This window comes from Mus musculus, chromosome 10 (assembly GCF_000001635.26).
Source record: "Mus musculus strain C57BL/6J chromosome 10, GRCm38.p6 C57BL/6J".
Taxonomy (NCBI): Eukaryota; Metazoa; Chordata; class Mammalia; order Rodentia; family Muridae; genus Mus; species Mus musculus.
In genome coordinates, this window is record NC_000076.6 from 19183866 (window position 1) to 19208598 (window position 24733).

General features: G+C 42.2%; 1 long non-coding RNA gene across 2 annotated transcripts in view; it reads left to right on the forward strand.

The window, feature by feature from the left end:
• Gm20139 (predicted gene, 20139) overlaps positions 1-24082 on the forward strand; it is a 66199-nt gene extending 42117 nt beyond the window's left edge. The window contains exons 3-4 of one of the 2 annotated variants that reach the window (NR_038021.1): positions 7175-7386; positions 18269-24082. This is a non-coding gene — a long non-coding RNA (predicted gene, 20139). The remainder of the gene's footprint in view (positions 1-7174; positions 7387-18268) is intronic. The other variant, NR_038022.1, reaches the window with a different exon arrangement.
• The last annotated feature ends 651 nt before the right edge of the window (positions 24083-24733 follow it).

Below are 24733 nucleotides of genomic sequence, written 5' to 3' on the forward strand. Positions count from 1 at the left end.
ACTATCTGAAATGTGGGGAAGCAGGAGCTGTCTGGGGGTCTCTGGGCCTACAATGAGGCCAGGGCTGTGGGGTTCTCAGGCTCCTGGACATCCAGGCACCCCTGGGAGTTGTGGAAGAGCTGAGAACAGAGTGGGGGGCCTCAAGGGATGGGTCTAGGGGGGTGTGAGGGTAGGGAGGGGAGCTCTAGGAGTGCAGAGAGAGAGGCCTTCTATGAGAGATTAGGCAGTGGCTCTGTAGGTGAAGGCCTTCTCCATGGCTCCCTCCGGCAGATCTTGATGAAAAGAGTCAGTCCATAGTTCTGAATTGTTTATAGCCGTTGTGGAAAGTGAATGCATAAAACCATGCCCCACTTCTCAGGGTGGGCCTGAGATTAAATACCTTTTTTGGGGGAGGCTTGTCTGGGAAGGGAATCTTATTGGCAACGCCCACCCCCCGGCCTCTAGGTACCACATTGGCATGGAGATCTCTTTTCCTCTTGTGTTGGTCTGAAATGTTGTGGATGTCTCATCAAAATCTGGAAGGGCTTGGGGCTTTGCCCTCATGTGACTGATGGCCACAGATCTATGGGAGAGGGCTGTGTCTATGTGACAGGGGCCTGGTGCCCCAAGCAGGCAAAGCTCCTACCATCCCTTCAGGTCTCTGGGGCTTCCAATCCTTTAGCTCAAGGGAGGACCAGGCTACCTCTCACAGTCCACTGCTTATAAAATCACAGTATATTCCTTATAAAATCTTCATGGTAACCTGAGGCTGTTCCTGGACAGCTGTTCTCTCTATTTTATCTTCCTGGGTCCCTTAAGACATTTACATTTTAACCCTAGATCTATTTGTTTAACCAGATAGTAGATTCTTCTAAGCTAAAATTTAAGACATAGGACACCATAAACATGCTTTAGCCCTTGGGGGCTGAGGATTGTGGGTATTGTTGGGTATGTGAGAGTTACTATAAAGATGAGTAAGTCTGGTTCCCCTCCCCGCATTGTTCTCCAGTCTTTGATGGGACCCTTTACTCAGTTTCTGCTTCATGCCATTCAGATCTTTTACACAGTCTACTCATTAAATGACACTTTTAGGTGGTTATGGTCTTGTTGATGTTGAACTACAGATAACGTAGAAGCAAAAAGCAGACAGGCCGTCCACGGCAGAGCTAAGCAAGTTGTTTTGACCGTAACCCACAGCAGATGTTACCGTCAGGACTCTGTGTACTGTGATGTACTCTGATCTAGTCCCTCCCCATCCCATGATGCTTGCTACGGCCTACAGAGTTGAGTTCTCAAGCAAAACTGTGCTCCGTTTCATGTGCTCTGTGGTTTATGAAGCTCAAATAGCCAGGTTTAAGAAGTTTTGGTTTCTCTTAAGAAATATCTGGTGTCACTCATGGAGGCTCACACCTCCTGTAATTCTACCACTTGGGAGACTAAGACGGAAATAGTGCTGAGATTTCAAGGCCAGCCTGGATCTTAAAACACCAAAGCAGTTGTTTTTATTTGTTTTGTTTTGCTTGTTTGTTTGTTTCATTGGTTGGGTTTTTTTTTTTTTCTCCTTATTATGAAGACTCCTTATCTATTCATCAGTTGGGATCTCTTGTCATATTCTCTCTCTCTCTCTCTCTCTCTCTCTCTCTCGGTTTAGTATCTTGAGTTAGGGCCTTACTGAGTATTCACGATCCTCCTGCCTCAGTCTCCTGAGTGCCAGGATTTCAAGTGTATGATACCATGTCTAGCTTGGCCAGAGCTTTTTGTTTTAAAATACAGTGTCGTGGATAGAGGAGACAGTTTTGCTCTATTGGAGTCTTATCTACTGAAACTTTTCTACTCGCAGTGGAGTCCTGGAACTGGAGAGAAATTCCGAGGGCAGGTCAGAAGCCTCCACTCCAGGGTGTCCCAGTTAAACCTTTCCAGGTTTAGACTGGGAATCCTGATAAAGTAAGTCACAAAAACGTTAGCTCTTTTCTCTTTTCAACATGCCCCTCTGCACAGCACTGGCCTCCAGCGTGGTTTACCAGCGATCAGCTTGCTGAAGTTTTGATGTCCCTGCAAAGTGCCCAGGTGGCTTGTTTTACTTTGTTTTGAGTTCCCCTGGCGTTCCTTCCAGGTCGCAGTTGCACGGTTGATTTGTTGACTGTGGTTTGAGGTCAATAAGAAGCTTATTCTAGAGAAAGGTGGAGAGAAAACAAAACAAAACAACCACCCAAGATTCAATTGCCCGCGTCAAACAGCTGAGGAAGCTGAGTGTTGTCAGTGGTCGTGAAAAGGAAGAGTGACGTCACTCATTGGTGAAGCAGAGTCGTGTGCTGCCATCTATTGGTAATTCTGTAAAACTGCAGGGTTTAAGCTTTTAATGCCACTTGTTTTAAAACTATCTTGGGAGTGGGGGAGAACTAAGATTCATTTCACCTGCTCTCTAAAGTTCTCCTTCCCAAGCAGCCTAGATCTAGTTAAAGACACTGTGGCTGGCAATGACCTATCTTTAACCCGGAAGAAGCTCCTCAATACGGGAGACCAAAGGGACGGGGGGAATTCCCACACCGGCTCCTGACTGTCCAAGCCGACACACTTCCCCTTCAGGATGGTTTGAGGGAAGAAGAGCCTGTCTGCACGTCTGAGAGATTTCAAAGAACACTCTGTTCTTATCCTTCAGATCTCTGATTGCTTCATGGGCTTTCTGAGAGCGTGTGCAGAGGGGAGCTTTTACACCAAACAAAACAGCTCCTGGGTGTTTGATGCCTGATGCTTCTACGTTCTCCAGTGTCTGGATGGTTTGTCTTTGAGTGAAAAAGGACATTGCATTCCCACCACTTCCATTATCAAAGAGGCTCAGTTCATTCACAAAAGGAAATTGATGCCTAAATAAAGTTAACAGAATTCTATGTTTAAAGGGTTTACACTGGAAAAAATAATCACTTAGTGGCAAATACAATTTAACTAATTAGGCAACTATGTATACTTGTGAGATTTATTTCAAGGGAAATGAATGGCCATGGTTCTGTGGTTCTGTGTGTTTGTGTGTGTGTGTGTGTGTGTGTGTGTGTGTGTGTGTGTGTTTGTGTGTGTATAGATAGATAGATAGACAGACTCTTCTTGTTGGATGCTCAGATACATAAATGAGCAATGAAATTAAAATCTTTAGCCCTAAAGCCACAACAGTAGGAACTGGTAATAAGTAGTTAGGTGGAAGCATGCAGGGAAGGAAGGTGTGTGGAGGGGCAGGTCACCATTTTTTTGGGGGGGGGGGGTGATCAAGGTGTGCCTTAGGAAAACTGCATCTGAACAGAGACTCCAAGTGTGTGGAAGAGTTAATCTTGTAGGCATGAATAGGAATATACTAGATGTGGGGGTCAGAGGGAGTTTGTGCAAAGGACCCAGGCTGTGTCTGGAATGGTAGTCTGAGACAGTGTTCATGGTAGTACAGAGGGACAGGTTGGGCAACTCCTCTTGAGGAAGCTGTCTTGCCCTTCCTCCTCCAGCAGTAAGACTTACACCCAGGGCTTCATGCACGCACGCTGGGCAAGCAAATCTACTAAGCTATACTATAACTTTGGGTTTTAGTCTTAAGTGCAAGGAGTCACTACTGTCTTAAACCAAGGAACCCTGTAATTTTGCACAGCTCTTACAAGAGTTACTCCAGCTGGCCCTTTTAGATAGAAAATAGGCAAATAGGCAAGGTAGGAGATCCATAGGAGACCTAAATTCAGTCAAGCTAGGGACACTGTTGGCTTGCACTGCATTTATAATGGGGTAGGGGGTTGAGAAATGATGAGATTCTGTACGTCAAAATTTAATGACAGATTCATGAGAGCTATGCAAAAGAGTGGTCCAGGACACAAAAACCCCAGGATTTTTTGTCCTGAGCACTGGCAGAAAACTGGCACCATATGGATCTGGGAGATGGCTAGGCAACCCTTACATGCTAGACACAGAACACAGTGAGTTCTCTTAGTTTTCCTGGAGGATACCTGGTCTGGCTGTCTGATCTCATTTGCATATGCAGCCAGAAGCGACCATTTTCAACCTTTCTGACCATAATTCTCCTCAGCTAACGTTTCTAGAGGAGTGCGGTGGGACATGCTGTAAACCAACACTTAGTAGGCAGAAAGATCCCGGCTTGTGAGGCCAGCCTGGGGGTTGTTTCAGCAGCCCTGTGGATGCTAATGTTCCTGCTATAAAATGGCTTAGTATTTGTACACACTCTTCTTCCTGTTGCTTCCAATCAGCTTGGGACAACTCACTGTGCAGGTGGTGGAATGTGGCTTGTAGAATCCATGGACACGGAACTGACTAAGCTTTGTGCTTTATGCCTGGACTGTGTGCTTCGCCTTCTTCCTTCTCTTTCAGAGAAGCCTGATCCACCCTCGCAGCAGCAGCAGCAGCAGCAGCAGCAGCAGCAGCAGCAGCAGCAGCAGCAGCAGCAGCAGCATTGGGTTTCCACCAGGTGTCCACAGTCAGGAAGAGCGGAGATTCTCAGGCTCCCTGCTTCCCAGCAGCAGCCCTGCCTGGGATTTGCGTTGCTTGTGTATCTGCCCACAGTCAGGAACAGCGGAGACTCTCCGGCTCCCTGCTTCCCAGCAGCAGCCCTGCCTGGGATTTGCGTCGCTTGTGTATCTGCTTCAGAGCTCTTCAGAGGGAGAGGTCTGCAGATGTCAGCTTAGACTGTGCCTCTTACTCTCCTCTTCTGCCTCAATTTTTCTTTGTTCTTTCTACTTTCCTTGTTCCTGGGTGGGGTGTGTGAGTTTCTTTTTTACTGTCCCCGGGACGGAAGCCAGCGTTTCATGTGACCTAGACAGGTGTTTTGCTGCTGAACTCTGCTCCCAGCCCCTTAAACATCCGCTCACTTTTTTTTTTAGTTTTCACTGCATTCTCAAATTTACTCTAACTCCAGGGGCTGGCCTGTGTATTTTAGAATGATTGTATTATAGAGAAAGCAGCAAATAGGAAAATAAAATATGCAAATTCTGTAGCTATGCAGAGGTAGAAACAGCTGCTTTTTACCCTATGAAGAAAAGGGTTGTTTACCAACATGCCTGTTTACAAATATGTCTGCATATCAGTATGCCTGGCCTTCCTCAACAGCTCTATCTTTCAGGGTTGTGACAACCAAAGAAACATCCCCGACATTGCTAAATGTCACTAGGTGGTACCACAGCCCCGGCACACACTTCTCATAACGTGGGCATCGTGTACAATTACACTTGGCCACACACTCTTTGATGTACTCTATAAGGTCTCACTCTGCCTTCCCTGAGTCTCCCACTCCTTCCACATTTCTCTGTGGTCCTTTTTGTCTTGATGGAGTGGGCCCTGCTTCTTCCTAACCACTCCATTTGTTTGTTACCTTCACAGGTACCCTAGCCACAAGCGCTCTCCCAGGTCTTAGGTGTTTACAGTGGAAGGAAGCAACTGTTCCTTTATGGACCGTCTGAATGCTATCTTGATTTAGTACTTTCCTTCTTAACTTAAGAAATATTGTTTTGTTGACGGTAAAGCTGATGATGGAAAAACTTTAAAAAAAAAAAGTTTTAGATGCCAAAATAATGCTTGGCAGAAAATCCTGGGAAACTCCCAGGTTAGTGGGGAAATTACTGGTTTTGTATGATACTATAAACGGTCACTAATCCTGAGAGGAGACGGATTTGCTGGATTGCAAAGGGGAAAAATGAGAAAAACAAAATTTGTTATGAAACATTATCTGAATGGTATGATTATGCAGTGGCAGAATAGGAGTTCAGTCTTCCATGTTATAATCAGAGAAAGAAAGTTAGGACTCCTCAAAAAGTCACCGAACGTGACCCTCTCACTGGGAAAACAGCAAGGCAGGATCACCAGCCATACAACAGGTAGAAGCAGCATTGAAAGTTGGGTTTAAATTCACATTTCTTTGTTCCCTGATGTTTGATGACATTTCGTTCAAAATGTTGCAAACTAAACAGGGACCTTTTTCTAAGTGTGAACCAGTGCAGCTTACAGAAGTGTCTTGTATTCTGCCCTGAGGCTCATGTTCTAGCTCCTACACCTCCTTCCTTCCTTCCTTCCTTCCTTCCTTCCTCCCTCCCTTCCTGCCTTCATTTCTTCCTGCCTTCATTTCTTCCTTTTTTCCTTTCTTCTTCTTTTCTTTTCTTTCTTTCTTTCTTCCTCCCTCCCTTTCTTTCTTTCTTTCTTTCTTTCTTTCTTTCTTTCTTTCTTTCTTTCTTTCTGTGTTTATAAAATATCATTCCATTAAGGAATAAGAAATCTTGATGTATTTGGAGTTCTGGGGTTGCTTCTTAATGTCCCTTTCAGCATGGCAAAGCAATATATCACCACTGCTTCTTTTAAAAAGGAAATAAAATCCTAAGGACAAGTACAATAGAGCGCCTGTATCCATAGAGCAAGAGGGCTGCTCTGGCACTTAAACAGCATGGCAGGATATGCCAGCCTGTTGAGTAAAAAAAAGAAAAGAAAAGAAAAAGAAAAAGACCCATTCACGAATGACCTCCATAATCATGGCCACCCAAAACCCAGACGTGGACTTCACTGAAATCTCTGCCCCCCATTCCTTTCAGACCCTCATCTCTCAGTCAATCAGAACTTCCAGGAGTCCTTGGGTGGCCCTGATGGGAGGCCCCTCTGGGTTACCAAGATGGGTGTATCTGCTCTAAGCCTGACTCCAGATATATCTGGGTGGGCTGGATAAGGATACAAAGCTGAGACCTCGAGACTCTTTCTAGCTGTGACTTATCAGAAAGCGGAATGCCCTGAGATAGAATTTCTCCAATACTCTGAAGTTTGTGTCCTCATTCTCACAGAAGCTAGACTGAACCAGCTGTCCCAGCAACCCATTGGCCCCTTCCTTCGGTGCTTATCCCTGCCCTGTAGTAAATGGGAGACTGGAGTAACTAGAAAAGTATCACAGAGTTTGGTTCTTTGACCAGACTATTCAAATTTCACATCTTCATTTCAGTTGAGGTTTCCAAGGTCAATCTAAGATTTCCCCAGCTTCCCTGAGCCTAAGAGTGCGTGGATAGCATGGTTCCTACAAAGCCATTCAGGCCTACTATAAGTAAAAAATAGGAGGGTTTTGAAAGAGGAAGGTATAAAGGGAGAAGCACCTTGGAGATCTGAAAGTATTTTCAAAGGAAATGGAAACCGAAAAAGGAAAAAGATGCGTGGTCATATTGTCTTTGTTCATCCTTGTCTTCAGGTGGGATTGGTTTCCGTGTGATCCTCCTGTCCCAGCTGCTCATGGGACTGGACACTGCTTCTAGCTAGCAGTTAATCTGCTTGAGGATGAAACTGTCCACACACACTGGATGGCTTCAGGCGATCTTCCTGGGCTCACTTGGGAAAACGTGTGTCTAGGAGGCAGCAGAGGGAAGAGATGGATCTAAAAGGCTGGAGATGCTTCCTAGGATGGTATGTTCCATGTTTCCGTGCTTTCCACAAGCATATGTCGAGGGCGTTGTGGGGTACAAGAAAGGAAATAGCTGCTCAGAGAAGTTAAATGACTTGTCCCCAGGATCAAAGACAACAAACGCTGGGCTTGTCCAGCCTAGAATCGGAGCAGTATTTAAGCATAGATCCTCCTGTCTCTCAAGTGTATCTTCAGGCAGATGAGATACACACACACACACACACACACACACACACACACACACACACACGCACATGCACACACACACACACACACACACACACACACACACACACCTTATGGGAAAACATGAACACTATTTCCCCAAGACTTGGCTTCAATACAGTTGGCCACCTAATGTTCTGGGGAACACAACCAACTAAAAATGTGGCTCTAGAGCCATGACTAACATAGGGAGCAACTATAGTGCCCAGATTATGACACATCTAGGCACAGTCAATATCAATGTCCTGGACAGCATCAGTTGGTGCCAGACTTCCTCTTGACCTCTGTCTCTAAAGTTGTCAGCCAGAAGGCTGTGCTGGATACCAGACACTTGGGAGCAAGAAAAAGAATATTTTGTATTCCATTAAAAACAAAACCCTTGAACTTTGTGTTTGGGACTTTGATCCTCCATCGTTGACAATAAAAACAGGATGAACATGTGTGTCTAACAATTTCTGGAGCTGCTAAGCTTGAAAACTCTTTGTGTTAACACCTTCATTCATTTTCCCTTTTAGATCATTAATATTAACTGGTATTGGTATGTCACGTGTTTAGATAAAGGAAAAGAAATATACCTAGCAGGGTAAAAAAACACATCTAAACCAAGAAGGAATTATCAAATCAAAGGGTAACATGTCACCTTTGCACAGCCCAGGGAAAGCCTCTGGCTTCTGCCTTGGAAAGCTGAAGACTGCTTAAATTTCTGTGGAATTCTGGGGAAAATCCAGAGCTCTCTCTGCTTTGAAAACAATGGCTTATAGAGATAAACTCTTGGCTATGCAACCTAAGAAGTGGGAAGGCCAAGAGTGTCCCTAGGGTGGATACCGGGCCTGATTAGCATTCCTTAGAAGTCCCACCCTTCTGGCTCCATCCAGCTGACACTGATTTCTGAATGGAGGGCTTGTGGCCTCCTGCCTGCTCAGGCCCCACTTGGAAGATCAGCACAGAACTTCCTGTTATCAAGGGTTCCACAGGTTGTCAGTGTTGCAGCCACACCCTGAGCAGAGCTGACTAGGTACCCTTAGTTGTTTGCCAGGGAGTCAAGGGGAGGGAGCCAGCAATACCTAGCCTCCAGCTATACTAAATTCTCTCTCTCTCTTTTTTGCTTTTTTGTAGACAGGAAACAAGCCTTAAAAGTTCAATCAATATTTCAAAGTTATGCAGTTAGTTAGTGACAGAGCCAAGAAAAGTGGCCAAGTTTCACTTATATATTCAACACATATTAATCAATTTCTACTCTATGTTCAGGATGTCAACAGTTAAGTACCAACAGAGGGAGTGGCTTTCAGGAAAACTGTGTACATTCAGGAATGAATGGCAAAGGGCGGTAATTTGGGATGTGCACAGACGTCTTAGATACAACAGGAGAGACTGGGGTGAGGGAGGCTGTTTAAAGACCTAGGGGGAAATGTGCTTAAGCTGCACGAAACAAAGGTTCACTGGTCATAGAAGTTGGGAGTGAAGACATTGAGCGAACAACATAGCCAGGCAAATGTCTATCTGTCCTTCTTGTAGCTTGGTAGAATTTCTTGTGATGATCCTTGTTACAGAAATAGGTACAGAATAAGCAAAATAACTGGGACAAACACCGACTCAGTGTGCTCACTGTGAAGGAATTTCTTGTGGGTTTTAGAAAGTCTTTATGATAGTTCATAACCCCAGCTCTGTTTATTCTGGGTCTGACCAGAGTGATTTCATCTTGACATTGGCAACTTTCATATCCAATTTTCAGAAGGGAAAGAGCAATGAGAGAAACTTTTTTGCAATGGAGGGTTAGCAATTTGAGTCTAAGCCCATCCTCCAAGTTTTATTCAGTCACCAGACTTAAGTCCTTTCTCGGGTCATCCAGGGAGCATGCAAACATGAAATAGCATTCCTCTTGCCAGGATGGATTCCTCCAGGAATGTGATCCAGTCTTTACTAAAGCAAATGTGAGGGGGAATTTGTTCTATGGCTTGGATATGCTCTCTCTTTTCTAGAATGTTGTCTTCTATGGATGTGCTACCCAGAGCTGAGGGATGTAGCCTGTTGATCAGCCGAGGCTACACGGGAAGAAAGTTGGGAAATCACCTATGCCCTTGACATCACAAAGCCACTGAGAAACCAAACTTGGAGGCCCTGCAACAGCCTATCTTGACATGTGATCTGATAAAATGATCTTACTGATTAACTCAGTTGAGTCAGGTTCTGTAATGCTTGCAACAGAAAGCATCCTTCAAAAAGATGAGCAGTTTTAATGATAGGTCGTTATTAGTGTTTCCATCCAATGGTTTCTGATTTTTTTTTTCCCATAGGAGAGTGTACGGCAAGGATGAGAGGTTTGGGAAACTGGAATTGAGCTTCTTAGATTTCTTCAGAAATGTCATATAGTTTAAGATCATAGCAGGAGAAATCTGCTCAATAGTTGATTTTTCTGTAACTGTGCTCATTAGCCCTAAGACAGCAATGGAGAAGATAGGTCACAGTAGTCTACAGTGTGTGGGGATTTCCAAAGATGTGCTTTTCTGTCTCTGATCCATTACATTGTCTTCAAGATGCTGACCTTTTCTAAGATTAATGAACGTCTACTAAATGCAGGGTATTCATAGGTTTCTGTTGTGTGTGTTGGGGGGGGGGGGAGATGTTCTCTGCCTTCTAGCTGTATTCAGAGAATCTCATTGTGAGCACAAGGTGTTAGAACATTTAGTGACCTTCAGTAGGACTGAAATGGCTAGCATATCATTAAAGAGTTGAAAACTAGTGTGTGTGTATACACACACACACACACACACACACACACACACACATATATATATATATATATATATATATATATACCTACATATATATACACTTATATCATGTTTTGTATACATATATACTGACTTATGTAGTAAGCTAGTAAGTTATATATACTGCTCATTTAAAAAACAATTATGTATGTAGGTATGAGTTTCGTACTTCAGTCTTAGTCTGTTCTCTGGATGTGTGTAGCGTCCATGGAGGCAGGAAGAGAGTGTCAGAACTGGACTTATAGATAATTGTTAGCTGCCATGTGGATGCTGAGACTCCAACCCAAATTCTCTGGAAGAACAGCCAGTGCTCTCAACTGCTGAAGCAGGCTCCAGATTCAAGCTTCAGGCTCTCTCTCTCTCTCTCTCTCTCTCTCTCTCTCTCTCTCTCTCTCTGTGTGTGTGTGTGTGTGTGTGTGTGTGTGTGTGTGCTCGAGTGCACACTCACTCGCACGCAGGCCAGAAATCATCACTGAGTGGCTTTTTATCCATGTTGCACCTTATTTTTTGAGATAAGACTCTAATTGAGCCTGGAGCTTTCCAGTTCAACTAAGCTGATCATCTGCCCCTGAACACTGAGATCACAGGTGCACACCACAGCTTTTCATGTGAGCACATGGTTCATGCCATGCAGTGAACACTTTATTTACTGACAGAGAGAAAGGGGAGGTCCTTCAGTCTGCTGCATTCTTCAGGGTTGGTCTGAAGGCCTGAGAACCAGGGGAGACAGTGATAGAAGGTCTAAAAACCAATATTTGGGGTGTCCAAGGACAGAAAAAAATGGATTTCAGGGCTCAAATTGCAGGAACAAACTCCCACTTCACCCACTTTTTTTTCTATCCCAGCTGTTAACTAAAAGAACAAGACCAGTTCCCGTTGTGAGAGCAATCGTCATCTTTATTCAGTACATATCAGCACTCAAACACTAATTTCCTCTGGAAACACCCTCAGAGACTTACTAAAAAATAATCTTTTACCATTCATTAGGCATTTTTTTTAACCCAGCCAAACTGATAAAGAAGATGAACTATCGCATCCTCAATGACTTGTGAGCAGATGTAGAACATGTATTTCTCTCTGGGAGGTTTTCTCTTTTAGGTAGAGATGCAAAGAACATGAGGTCTAGATACCTATGTATTCAGATAAAACAAAACAGACTGCGAAGAGGCCTGGAGTCCTAGATTATAAGGACACCTTAGAAATCCGACTGTCCGCATTCATGTTGTTTCTCTTCCTTCGCTCTGGCTCTGGTTAAACATTTCTAGGAAGGGCTAAGTCATTGGGTCCTATTTTCCACCTAGGCTAATATTTCTTGAAACTTCCAGCTGGTAGCACTCAGGACAAAAGATAAAATAAAGAGGGTAAAACAATTCAGAGCTGAAAGTCTGCCTTCCCTCTGGATGGGAGTTTCTGTTGCTGATATTGGAAAGACTTGACCCATTACGCCATGATTAGAAGTTGGGACTACATGATCTCAGGAGCTATACAGAGTCTTCTAGTGAGAGCCACCAAGATGGAGTGAGCCAGGTCTGAGACCATCTGCTTCTGCACTCACCCTCTTCCACCGCCTGCTTTCTAAGACACTCTGTTGAGATCAGTATCGCTGCTACCATTCCCTCTTGATGCCCCACTTCCTCAATGGCCCCTTGAATTTGCACATCCGAGCAGTAGCTTCCTGTGAAGCAAGCCTAATGCAAACACTCAGTCAACGCTAGTGACTTCGTGAGCAGCAGGAAACTCAATGGGGAGAGAATAATGACCACTGAACAATCCATTCCAAAGACCTTCCCCTAAAATCTAGAAAAATAAACTAATCCGAAAACTATCCAAAGGAGAAATATATTTCCTGCTGTTTAATTGTCAAAGGTTTTTCTAACTTAAGAAGTTTGTTATTAGTAGCGCCCCAGTGTTTCAGGACCACATGGCATCAGGGCAAACCTAGCACTACTCATTGAGAGTGAAGAACAGTGGGCACCTGGCCTAGGACACCTGATAGTACACTCAGCGGCCGGCCGAGGCCCCGACTGTGTCTGCACTTAGTTAGCAGGCACTCCCTTTTCTGACTTACTTCTTGAAGGGGACTTTCTCAGACTATTTTTTTAACCTGCATCGAGATGCTGACATTATTCTCATGACCTTTCTCCTCCAGTCATTTCCAAGTTGCTTTCCATTGCTGTGGGAGCTTATCAACCAGCTTACATCTGTTCTGGTTACCACTTGGCACCAGGCAGTGGGGAGTTCCATGCTTTTCCTCAGGACTCTGATGTGCTACCCTGTCAGCTCAACCCATGTAGCTGGGGAACAAATCAATCCACTCAGCCATAACCTTCTTTTTGATGTTATATTCCTCCCTCCACCTTCAGATTTTACACACATAAACATCTCCTTGTTTACAGAGATTCTAACCATCAGAAAGTCTGTTTCAGAGCCTGTGCAGCTAATAAGACCAGGAATGCATTGTGGTGGAACACCCCATTACTTATATACCCAGACAAGGCTACTGCCATCATGGAAGAAAGCTGTAAATTGGCACTCACATTGAAAACATAATAAATCTGTGGGGAAGCACTTGGCCAGTGAGACAGGCATTCCGTTGTAAATTCAAATTGTTAAAGATAGCAAGAATCCAAATTGTTAAAATAGACCAGACCCAGGTTCTGTGGCTCAGGGAATGTAAAGATTATCATATTTATATTTGTAAGTCTGAAGGCTTATTACTGAATTCATCACATTGAAGTCTGCCTGGTGCTTTCTTGGAATGACATCATAGTTAATCTATGATGTCAATAGCAATAATAGTCAATAGCAATCTATAAAACTTTGCTTAAAGGTATAAAGAATGGGAGCCTTTACGTTGAAGACTTTCAATAGAGATTCTGAGTACATCTAAAATCTTACCTTCTGGGCAGGCGTGGCAGTACATGCTTATAAGCACAAATGAAGTTGAGGCCGTAGGTTCACCTAATGTTGGAGGCCAGATACACAGATACATGTGCTACGGAGGAGAGCTCTAGGACAATTGAGCTACAGGAGAAATTCTTCCAAAATAAATCAGAAAGAGAGGAAGAAGAAAGAAAGAAAGAAAGAAAGAAAGAAAGAAAGAAAGAAAGAAAGAAAGGAAGAAAGAAAGAAAGGAAGAAAGAGACAGAGAGAGAGAGGGAGGGAGGGAGGGAGGGAGGGAGGGAGGGAGGGAGAAAGGAAGGAAAGAAGGAAGGAAGGAAGGAAGGAAGGAAGAAAGAAAGAAAGAAAGAAAGAAAGAAAGAAAGAAAGAAAGAAAGAAAGAAAGAAAGAAAGAAAGAAAGAAAGAAAGAAAGAAAGAATTTAATCTCTTGCCAGGCACTGAGTTGAACACCTTTGTCCTAACTCTTGAAAGGCTAAGGCAGGAGGATTATGAATTCAAGTCTACATAGAAAGACAGTCCCAAAACACCTAAAGCAAAATAAAATAACATCTTTCATCAGAGATTGGTTCCACTTACTATTGAAATATGCTACACATCTCTTGGAAGGATCAGAAAGGACATACAGGTCAGATGTCTAGCTGTGAGTGAGTCAACCATTTCTAAGCCTACAGATAAAAGTAAGGCAAATTAAGAGTTAGTGGGTAAAATATGGAGAGGGCTTCTGTGGCATAAGCTCGAAGAGACAGACATGGCACAGTCCACTGATGAGGACCTGTGCTCCCTTTTGTGTTTCCTGTTCTTTCTTGGCACATCAAAGATGCATATTTAGACGAGTGTGACTGACCAGTGTGGGTTCCCTGGCAGGTAAGTTTAGTTTCAAGCCTAAGGATGGTTAGTCTTTGTTTCAATCAAGTTGACATTGAAGAAGACACAGAGGAAGGTGGGAAATAAACCAGAAAATTATGAAGAGGAAGTAGATTGTGTGGTAACAAAGGGTTAATGCTGATGGCTACCTCCACTTGAGGTCAGAAGGATGGACAGTGTGTAAGTACATGCATGTTGGTGTGTGGTATATGCATATGTGTGTGGATAGGCTAGTCTCTGCATACGTGCATGCATCTATGTGGTGTATGTGTGTGTGTGTGTGTGTAGATGATCTTGTCTGTGTGATATATACATACATATGTGTGTGTGTGTGTAGATGATCTTGTCTGTGTGATATATACATACATGTGTGTGTGTGTGTGTGTATGATCTTGTCTAGGTGTGGTATACATACATACATATATACATATATGTGTGTGTGTGTGTGTAGATGATCTTGTCTAGGTGTGGTATACATACATACACACATATATACATATATATGTGTGTGTGTGTGTAGATGATCTTGTCTAGGTGTGGTATACATACATATATACATATATATATATACATATATATGTGTGTGTGTAGATGATCTTGTCTAGGTGTGGTATACATACATACATATATACATATATACATATACACATATACACATATACACATATGCACATATACACATATGCATATATACACATATGCATATATACACATATACACATATACACATATACACATATACATATATATACATATATATGTGTGTGTAGATGATCTTGTCTAGGTGTGATATACATACATACATATATACATATGTGTGTGTGTGTGTGTATGTAGATGATCTTGTCTAGGTGTGGTATACATACATATATATATATATATATATATATATATATATACACACACACACACATATGTGTGTGTGTGTGTGTGTGTGAATGTATAGCTGGCTTGCTTGTGTGTGTGTGTGTGTGTGTGTGTGTGTGTGTGTGTGTGTATGCTTGTATATTTGTTTCTGTTGTATGTGTCTGGTATATGCATATATATGTGGATAAATTTGCTTATGTATGTAAGAGTGGAAGCCAGATATCAACATCAGGTGTCTTCTTCTATGGCTTCTCACCTTCAATTTAAAATTAAGGTCTCTCACTGAACCTGGAACACACCAATTTGGCTACACTTACCAGGTCATCAAGGTACCAGGCTCTGTCTGTCTCTAATACCCACCTACCCACACTAGGATTACAGCTATTTACCACTCTACCTAGTGGTATTTTGTTAAACACAGTTGATGGGGGTCCAAACTCAGGTCCTCATGCTGTGCCATTGGCCTATTTCCCCAGGCCCATTGGGTGGATGTATTTTTAAGTGGAGGAACTGAGAAACATGGAAGAAGCATTTGGAAGGAAACATTTTCACTCTCCCTAGATCTGAGAAAGAAAAAGAAGGCCAACAGTGATTCTGAGGAGCCTAACTCAAAGTGGTCAAGCTCAGATTTGCTCCTTGACATTTCAGGCATAGTTGAAGGATCTCTGTTTTCGTCTCTCTGTGGGACCTGTTCCCCTGGCTTCCTTTGGTATGAGCACTAAGCTTTGTGATGTCAAAGATGAGATGCTGTGGGCCTGGAAACTAAAACAAGGGATGGTAAGACAGATGCCTTAAAGTGTTCGGATGTTTTCTAGACATTTTTTTCAAGTTAGTTTTCAACACCTGACCAGACAGAGGAAATGATTTGGAAATGACCCAGATTGCAAAAGTAGCAACGAGGCACGAGGCAGTGCCACTGGGGGATTCCTACGATGCTGACAGAGCTAGATTCATCCAAGCAATAATCAGAAGCCCTGGGAATTCTTGGCTCACCTGCCTGAACACTGTCGTTCTCAAAGAAACAAAAGCTTCTGGAAGGAACTTCTGCCCTGGACAAACTGGGGAACAAGTGAGATCATGCTGGAAAGTTGCTGACAGGGAGGGAAAGGTGAAGAGGGAAATGGTAGGCCTTCCCTGGTGCCAGCGCAAGTTACTCAAGGCACTTAACACGTATTATCCCATGTATTCATTTCAGTGACTCTGGGGGAAATGTGTCACATCTCCACTGAGACCCAGAGAGAATAGATAGCTGACCTTCAGCTACCTGGCTCTTTTGAGGCTTTGGGCAAAGTCATGATCCTTCTATAATCATTTGACTTCCTTTAGAACTCTGAGGAGCAATACCCATATCCTCCAAAGAATGCCAGACCTTTAAACTAGCCCCGAGAAGACACTTGAGATAGCTTAATTAGAGCTATACATCCATCCATATTTTCAAATGAAAACAGAGATGACTTGAAAAGCTTTGAGTGACTAAGGAACTTTGCAAACAACCTTTCACCAGCACAGCTAGAGAGATCAGCTGTGATGCTGCCCCAGCTCTTGGGGAATTCAGCTCAGACTTCAGAAAGCTTCACGCAACAATGGAAAAAAGCTCATGATTGTGGGCAAATATGCAAATGAGGGTATATTCAAGAGCTGGAATGCTGTTGGTTTGGCACTAAAGCCTGTGAGAAATGCTTAACTGAGAAGTGGGATGTGGGATGTGGTCAGTGGGCAGCCAGATGAAAGCAACAAAGACCTACACATAGTCTCCGGGGACCAGGAGAAAAGCAAAGGTCCACTCCATTTTTGGTTCTTTTGTCCTTATCAATGAACATATTCTTTTCATTTTTTGTTTTTAGTTGGTTTTGTTTGTTTGTTTGTTTGTTTGTTTGTGGTGTGTGTGTGTGTGTGTGTGTGTGTGTGTGTGTTTTTTTCTTTAAACAGTTTTACTCAGGATGTAGCCCAAGCCAGGTTCAAACTCATGATCCTCTTGCCTCAGCCTCCTAAGTACTAGGATTATAAGTACATCCTATCATGCCTGTCTATTGAGAACAATCATAAGATCACTAATGTTAAATCAAATTTGGCATACGACTCTTAAACATCTACTTACTTTAAATCTCTTCCATGCCCTGGAATTGGAACTCACTCCCAAGCACCAATACCTACGGGTTTCAAATGTACCTTCAAATGTATACCTAAGACAAAAATTTTTCTCCCAAGTGTACTTAACATTACTCTCTACATATAATATACATATGTGTGTTTCAGCATCTTGTCAGGTCCAGGCATTTACTACATCCAGGACAGCTCCAGAGAAGCAACCCCTAGATGTTCCAATCTCCTCTCACAGACACAAATGTTTCCACCGGAAGTGTTCCTTCCAGTCTATTCACAGATGGTTCCATAGAACTTGGACATCAAGGAAAGAGCCAATTTTCCTAAGACTGGACCAACATCCCCATACCCCTTTTCCTAGGTCTCCCAGAGACATACCACCCCAAAGTCAGCAGGAAGTAACTAAAGATCCACCTGTACCACCATCACTTCTTCTATTTTTTTCTTTTTTAATTAAACCAATGGAAGAATGTTAGCATTTTGTCTAGGCTCTACCCCATAGTTACCTGGCATAGTTACCTGTGCCCAACTCACTATAAAAGGGGCTGCTTGTTCCCTCCTCGCTCTCTTGCCTTCTTGTTCTTGCTCTGTCCTCTTGCCCCTGCTCCCCTCTCTTCCCACTACCTTTCCCTGTCTCTCCACATACTCATGGCCTGCCTCTACTCCTCTATCTATCTATCTATCTATCTATCTATCTATCTATCTATCTATCTACCTAACTCTGCCTTGCTCTGTCTCTACTCCCTCAATTCCCCTAATAAACTCTATTATATACTATACTGCTGTGTGGCTGATCCCTCAGGGGGAAGGGATGCCTCAGCATAGGCCTGCAGAGGAACCCTCTTCCCCCACACCTGACTGCACAGACACCAAATATATTTCTTCACTTCTTATCTTTTCATAAAACACAACAGAACCAGGCCAGAGATTTTTATATGGTTTCTGGGTATCAAACACAGGCCTCTAAATTTACAAGGCCAGCTCTATTCTAATCAGGTCATACTGTAAATATCCATTTCTCATTGTTCCTGGTCTACAGCTTTATATCTCCATTTCCCAACAGCAGCAGCATCAACAACAGCAAGTATGCTGGGTTAATGCTCTCTCTCTCTCTCTCTCTCTCTCTCTCTCTCTCTCAATTTATCTCTACAGGTGGCCCAGATGATGACATGGGTTTGGATTCCTTCCATGAACAAATGAAGCAGAAGAAAGCCTGTATAGAGGAAGGAGTGGGGAAGCCTGGAAATTTCCAAGTTTTGTTACTTGTTTCTTTTCAAGGCATGTCTGTCTTTTCACTCTTTAAATTCTTGAAGCATTTCTCTATCCTTCAAATAACCACTTGTTGACAACAGAAAAAGACAGTGGGAGAAACCAAAGCACAGCTATGACCATTATCTGCCCGCCCTTCAAGCTCTTACTACTTTTATGAAAACTCAGATCGCATCAGCCCATGAGATACTGTCCCCTAGTTCCTGTAAATGCTTACTACATTTCCACTCACCTCTCTCGTCTCACTGTTCTCCCAGCATGAGTTATCTTCATACAGATCTGAGTGAAACCATGCTTTTAAAACTCATTCATGGGTCCCAGTGCACCGAGCCTTTGCAGATAAGACCTTCAATGAATAGTTAGAGTGAGACTAGGCTGAGTCAGGTTCACTAGTGATTGAATCTAATAAAATAGAACATGGCTGTGTAGTAAAAAGTAAAGCAAGATGCTAAAATTAGCATTAGGAGTAATTCTCGATTATCCGCTGGTATAGAAACAGTTTGAAGTGACAACCTCTCCTGAGAGTGAGTAAGCCAGGATTAGCTATCTCAAGAAGTTACAATGTGTGACATACTTAACGAATTAATTGATTGCTGAGTACAGGATGTATGCTACGTAATTTGGCTATACAGAACCTACTCTAAGCTTCATGTGTTAACAATGATCTATACTAAGCACTTCCATATTTACATCACCCGGAGGAAGAAGTAACTTCTTGTAGGAGTTCACTTTGGGGAAAATCTGCTGTGGCAAGCATTGCTGTAAGAGCGACCTGGGGATTGTCTTTGAGGTCTAGCTTAGTATGAAGCAAGGGCATGCTTTGACATCTTAGACAGGCCAATTTAATAGTAGATCACATTTGTCAAAAAAACACATAGGTTTGCAGTTGAAGTTTGGATAGAAGGCCAATCTATTGCATGGTGTTAGACTTCAGCCATCAATAATCGTCCTTTGACTCCCTAACCCCATTAGTGACTCCCAAAGCAGACCATTTGTAATGAACTGACTTACAACGTAGCAACTTCTTTTCTAGTGTGAACAATGCTGCCCTATAAACCAAACAGTTGGCAAGGGGTAATAGGAGGAGACACCTACAAGGGTAGCACACTCAGGTCACAGGATCATCCAGGGTCTGTTGTCAAATGAACCCGTGCCTACTTTTCATACAGGGGAAAACCAAGTGAGCAAGCATAGAGGAATTGCTCGTTTTTCTCTTTAAAACTTATTACTGTGATGTTTACCTTGGAGGCCTGAAAAAGGTGTCAGATCCCCTGGAGCTTCTCATACAAATGGCTGTGAGTTCTGGAAATGAAATTCAGGTCCACTGGAAGAGCAGCACATATTCTTCATCATTAAGACATCTCTTCAGCTGCTGTTTCTATTTTTCAGTGAATAAAAACTATAACTTTTAAAGAGTGTATGCTTTTACAGAGCATCAATCTAAGCCGAGTAATGAGAGTACTAGATTTTAGATTCCTGGTACATTAAATATGACCCTTATTCTGTGTGGTAAATTTATCCTTCGATTTGTACTTATAATTTTAAAAGCATATATAAGCATCGCATAGTCCTGAGAACTAGGTTGGTATTGTTTGCCTATTTGTCTGGGAATAATATGAATGAAGAAAACATGTTTGTACTTATTTTAAGTGCTGAGAATTTTGAATTGTTGAATCAGTTTTCCCAAGAATCTTGAAAATGAACAGTCATGATTTGACTGTAACATATCCACAGGGCAGTTCAAGGTCTTCACTACATTCTGAGGCTTTTTGCAACTTAGTCATGCTGGGAATTAAAGTTGCCGTGGTTTTCTTTCTTGATATTTCCACTTGATCAGCTATCAGATATGAAGACTCCATGTCCTGTTTCCTTCTAGCCTACAGCAGCCAGGGCTCCTGCTTCTCCTCATGAGTATGCTTCCTCTGTGTCATGAATCTGAAGATGTTACTGGCATGTCACTTACCCATAGGGAATCTATGCATATAATTTCGGGAATTTCCCACAAAACCACTTCTTACTTCTCTAAATTGATCAAAAGAACCATTAGAATTAGTCTTTTCCTTTCTTTGCAGGGAGCTCAAGACTTTGCACATGTGAGGAAAGTACTCTATCAGAGAACTACATCGGCATCCCCAATAAAGACCTTTTAATCAGACTCTTTACAACCATAGTGTTGTAGTAATTCTAAAGTTCTACGGAAAATAACAAGATGAATGCATAAAGTTTCTGTCTACACCTAACTTACATTCCCAAACTTTTAGGATTTTGATATTTTATTTTTTATCTTCCTGACTTTCTCTGATTACTTATATTGGTGTCCTGTACTTTTTCTAAACCACTTAAGAGTTTGTCTCATTACACTTCTTTTTACCTCTCGGAAGGGTGAGAATTTTCCAAACCTGAGTAACCATTTTCTTATGCAACCACGTGGTATGATTATCAAACGTGGGACATTTCCCATTGATGAAATTGTTGTAGTAAATATTTAAAATCCTGCCCTGAGGTTTCTACCCTACCTTTTATGATTTATGTTCCTGGATGAAAGGCACACTCACAGCCTGTATAATAAACCCTAAACAGCACAATAGCTGGGCAGCTGCCTATCTTCCAAGTTCTTAGAATCTACTTTCCTATCGATAACCTCAAGTTATTATTTACTATCTGCTGGGTTCTATTTGGGCTACTCTTAACAACAATTGGGCAGCTCTCAGGCCACGCTCTCTTAACTCATGGTGATGGCACCTCCCTCCTCTCCTGCACATTTTTCTTCTCCTTCTCCTGACCTCATGCCTAGGAAACCTAGACCCTTCTGCCCAGTCATTGGCCATCGACATCTTTATTTACCAATCAGAATTAACTTGGGGCTTTGGCTATTCATACTTTCCAGTTATCCCAATGAAGTGACGTGTAAGTTTTATGCTCTCCCTCCCATCCAGGTGCTAAGGTAACACCATGGGTTGCACTTAGCTGTCGTGACCATTTGATCTCTGTTGCTCTAGAACCATTCTTTTATCTTTTCTTTGCTTTTCACACTGAAGCCAATGGCTTTTCATTTAGGTCTGCTGATGTCTCCTAACACATCTCTGGCCAGAACAATGCATATGGATGTGTGATCTTCTCATATGTCCCTGGAATAAGCTGTACACCCTTCTTTCATGATTGTAATCCTGTTCACTTGACCCTAGTTGTCCATTTTCTTCACTCTGGAGTTTCTGAGTTGCTCTTTGAAAGCAGAATGCAGCCTACTTGGAGACTTCCTAAACCCATCCAAGGACCCTGCTCTTCATCACAGTTCTCTTCTCATCTTGAGTCTAATCAAGCTGTGCCACAGGGCTTGTGCCACCTTCCACCACCACCCCAGCTCCCCCACACTCTTTCCACAAAAAGCAAAAGTGTCACCATAAGAGATGACTCTCTCCCTCTCTTTCCCTCTCATTCCTCTCTTTCCTTCTCACTTAATCTATTATTAGTATGAATATACATATTCTAAATATATTCTCTGTGTTAAGAAGCTATCCCTATCATGATTTTTTTTTAATGCCTAAATAACACCAGAAGATCTAGCAAGTTGTAAAACCTTTGAAATAGCTCCTGTGTACTTTCTATACACGTCCATAAGTTCAAGGTCCATTTTATGCTTTTGTTCAGCAAGATTTACCACATATCTTCTCTGTTCTTACCAGTTACCCAAGTACCTCTGTTTCCTTTCCATGGCAAATGGAATTTAGAAATTAAGATCTGAACACTAGGTATGCTCACTGCTGCTCAAGTGTCTTTTTCTTTAGACCCCCAACAGAGGGCTGAAATTAAAAGAAAATATGCCCAGAGACAGATGCAAACATACACATACAAGGGAATGTCTTTCTACATAGGAATTAGACACCATCATCTTTCCCTACCCCATTTTTTATTTTCCCTTCTTCTGATGTGAGAACCCTGACTTTCAATGACATAAGAATAGTTGCTCTTTTATCCATCCAATAACAAGTTGATTTAGAGTCACTCAACCAGAGAGAGAGAGAATATTAATATGTAGTTGCATTTTCTCTAGTAAGGTTTTATTGTTAAAAAGGTTACTAGAACTTTACCCTCCTAGCCTCCACTTCAATTCACTCACATCCATTTCCAAAAGGTGTGCTCAGAAAGGGTTACTATCTCTAATCACTTCTATCTGCTTCTATTACTCTTTGTAGATGAACAACTTCATTGTTTCTTGGACTATTTTTTCTGTGGGGTTTTATTTGGAGGGGTCATGGGGGTGGAAAAGTATCCTTAGCTTACTTTCTTGCTTACAGAAAAGTAATATATTGTAGATTCTTTGTAGATACATTGTTTATCAAAACGTATTCTGTAGATATTTTTTTGCAGGTGTGTGGTGCTCTCGTTTAAATAAAATATCCCAAGCCTTCAGGTAGACCCAATTTTTGATATTATAAAAAGGCTGATTTTATTTAAAAAAAAAAAAAAAAGGCCCAGCTTTTAGAAGACCTCACTCTGAGTTCTTCTGGAAACTCTGTAGTTTTCCCTAGTGAGGTTTTATTGCTAGCTTATTTAAAGTGAGGTTTATTGTTTATTTATTTTCAAATTCTGAAGGGAAATTTTCAGCATAAACTCTTAGGAAAAGATCTATTAATTGAAGACTAAAGGTGTGGTTTTGTTAGATGTGCAAACAAAACTAAACCCTTCATGTGTATGTCCCCTTTCACATTCCCGCAGTGTGAGTGGGCACGTGTCTCTACAGTCTCACCAAGTGTGAGTGGGCACGTGTCTCTACAGTCTCACCAAGTGTGAGTGGGCACGTGTCTCTACAGTCTCACCAAGTGTGAGTGGGCACGTGTCTCTACAGTCTCACCAAGTGTGAGTGGACACGTGTCTCTACAGTCTCACCAAGTGTGAGTGGGCACGTGTCTCTACAGTCTCACCAAGTGTGAGTGGGCACGTGTCTCTACAGTCTCACCAAGTGTGAGTGGGCACGTGTCTCTACAGACTCACCAAGATTGTTATCAAGCTTTTGAATACTTCCCAATCTGAGGATCGAGAAGTGGCTTCTTTATATAGTTTCAATTTTATGGGTGAAATTGTGCATCTTTATCTTAGTTTAAGGACATGGTAATTTACATCTCTTTAGGGGAATGAATTGTGTCTTACGCTATTTAAAAAAATAATTTTAGTCTTTCTTTTTTGTCTGTAATATGTACCTTAAATCATTTCCCTTAGTTTGTTATTTAACTTTTATGATTTTAGCATTAGTTTTTGTAATTAGATTTATTGTGTTTGCTCTTTTGCATTTGAATTTTTTTTTTCTGTTTTGTTTTGTTTTTTTCAAGACAGGGTTTCTCTGTATAGCCCTGGCTGTCCTGGAACTCACTCTGTAGACCAGGCTGGCCTCAAACTCTGAGATCCGCCTGCCTCTACCTCCCAAGTACTGGGATGAAAGGCAAGCACCACCACTGCCTGGCCGCATTTGAATTTTAAATTGAAGTTGAGAGCCTTCAGTCAACAATCAGCTTTTAGAAGATCTCACTCTGAGTTCTTCTGGAATTTGTCAAGTTGATAGAATTCTTATTCCATTTGGAGTTTATCTTTGTAACTCTGACAAGTGGACATAGTTTTATCTTTATTCCAAATATTTTTCTAATTGTACCACTGTGTTTATTGGATAATTTGTTATAATAAAACCTATCATTTTCTATAATGAATACCTGCTTAATAGTAAAAATAAATTAAAATTATTTCCACCCCCCCACACACACATAAAAAATCAAAAAACCCACATTAAAGTCTTTCATCAAAAATCTTGCACCAAAAAGAAATAATGCCACTTACTACAGTTTGATAAGATTAAGTATCATTTATTAAAAGATGAAAATAAAGGAAACTGTTTCTTAATCAGAGAACAAGCTCCATCTGTACCTAAAAGACTCAGGATAAACACGCCCCGCCCCACCCCACCCCCCACCACGCTCTAGACGTTCTATCCGTGAGCTTTGCATTCCTTCTGTTCATGTGCTGATGACGCTTTGTGTTCAAGACAAAGGCTGTGCTGTGGTTGAAGGTCAGGGCTGGGCTGCGATCTCCACCACACTCCACCTCACGTCTCTTCTTTCTCAGTGTTTTCCTAGCATGTGTAGTTTTCCATGCGAACAATAGTGTTCATTTATCGAGTTGAAGCATTTGAAGTGAGCAGGGACTTGTTTTATTGGAATTTCACTAAATCTTCAGACTTAAGTCACTAGATCCCTTGGAACTGGGGTACAGACAGCTGAGCCCGTCAGCGTGGGGGCCAGGAAGACACTTAGGGCCTCTGAAAGAACAGCCCATGCTGTCACTGTTGAGCTCTCTCTCCAT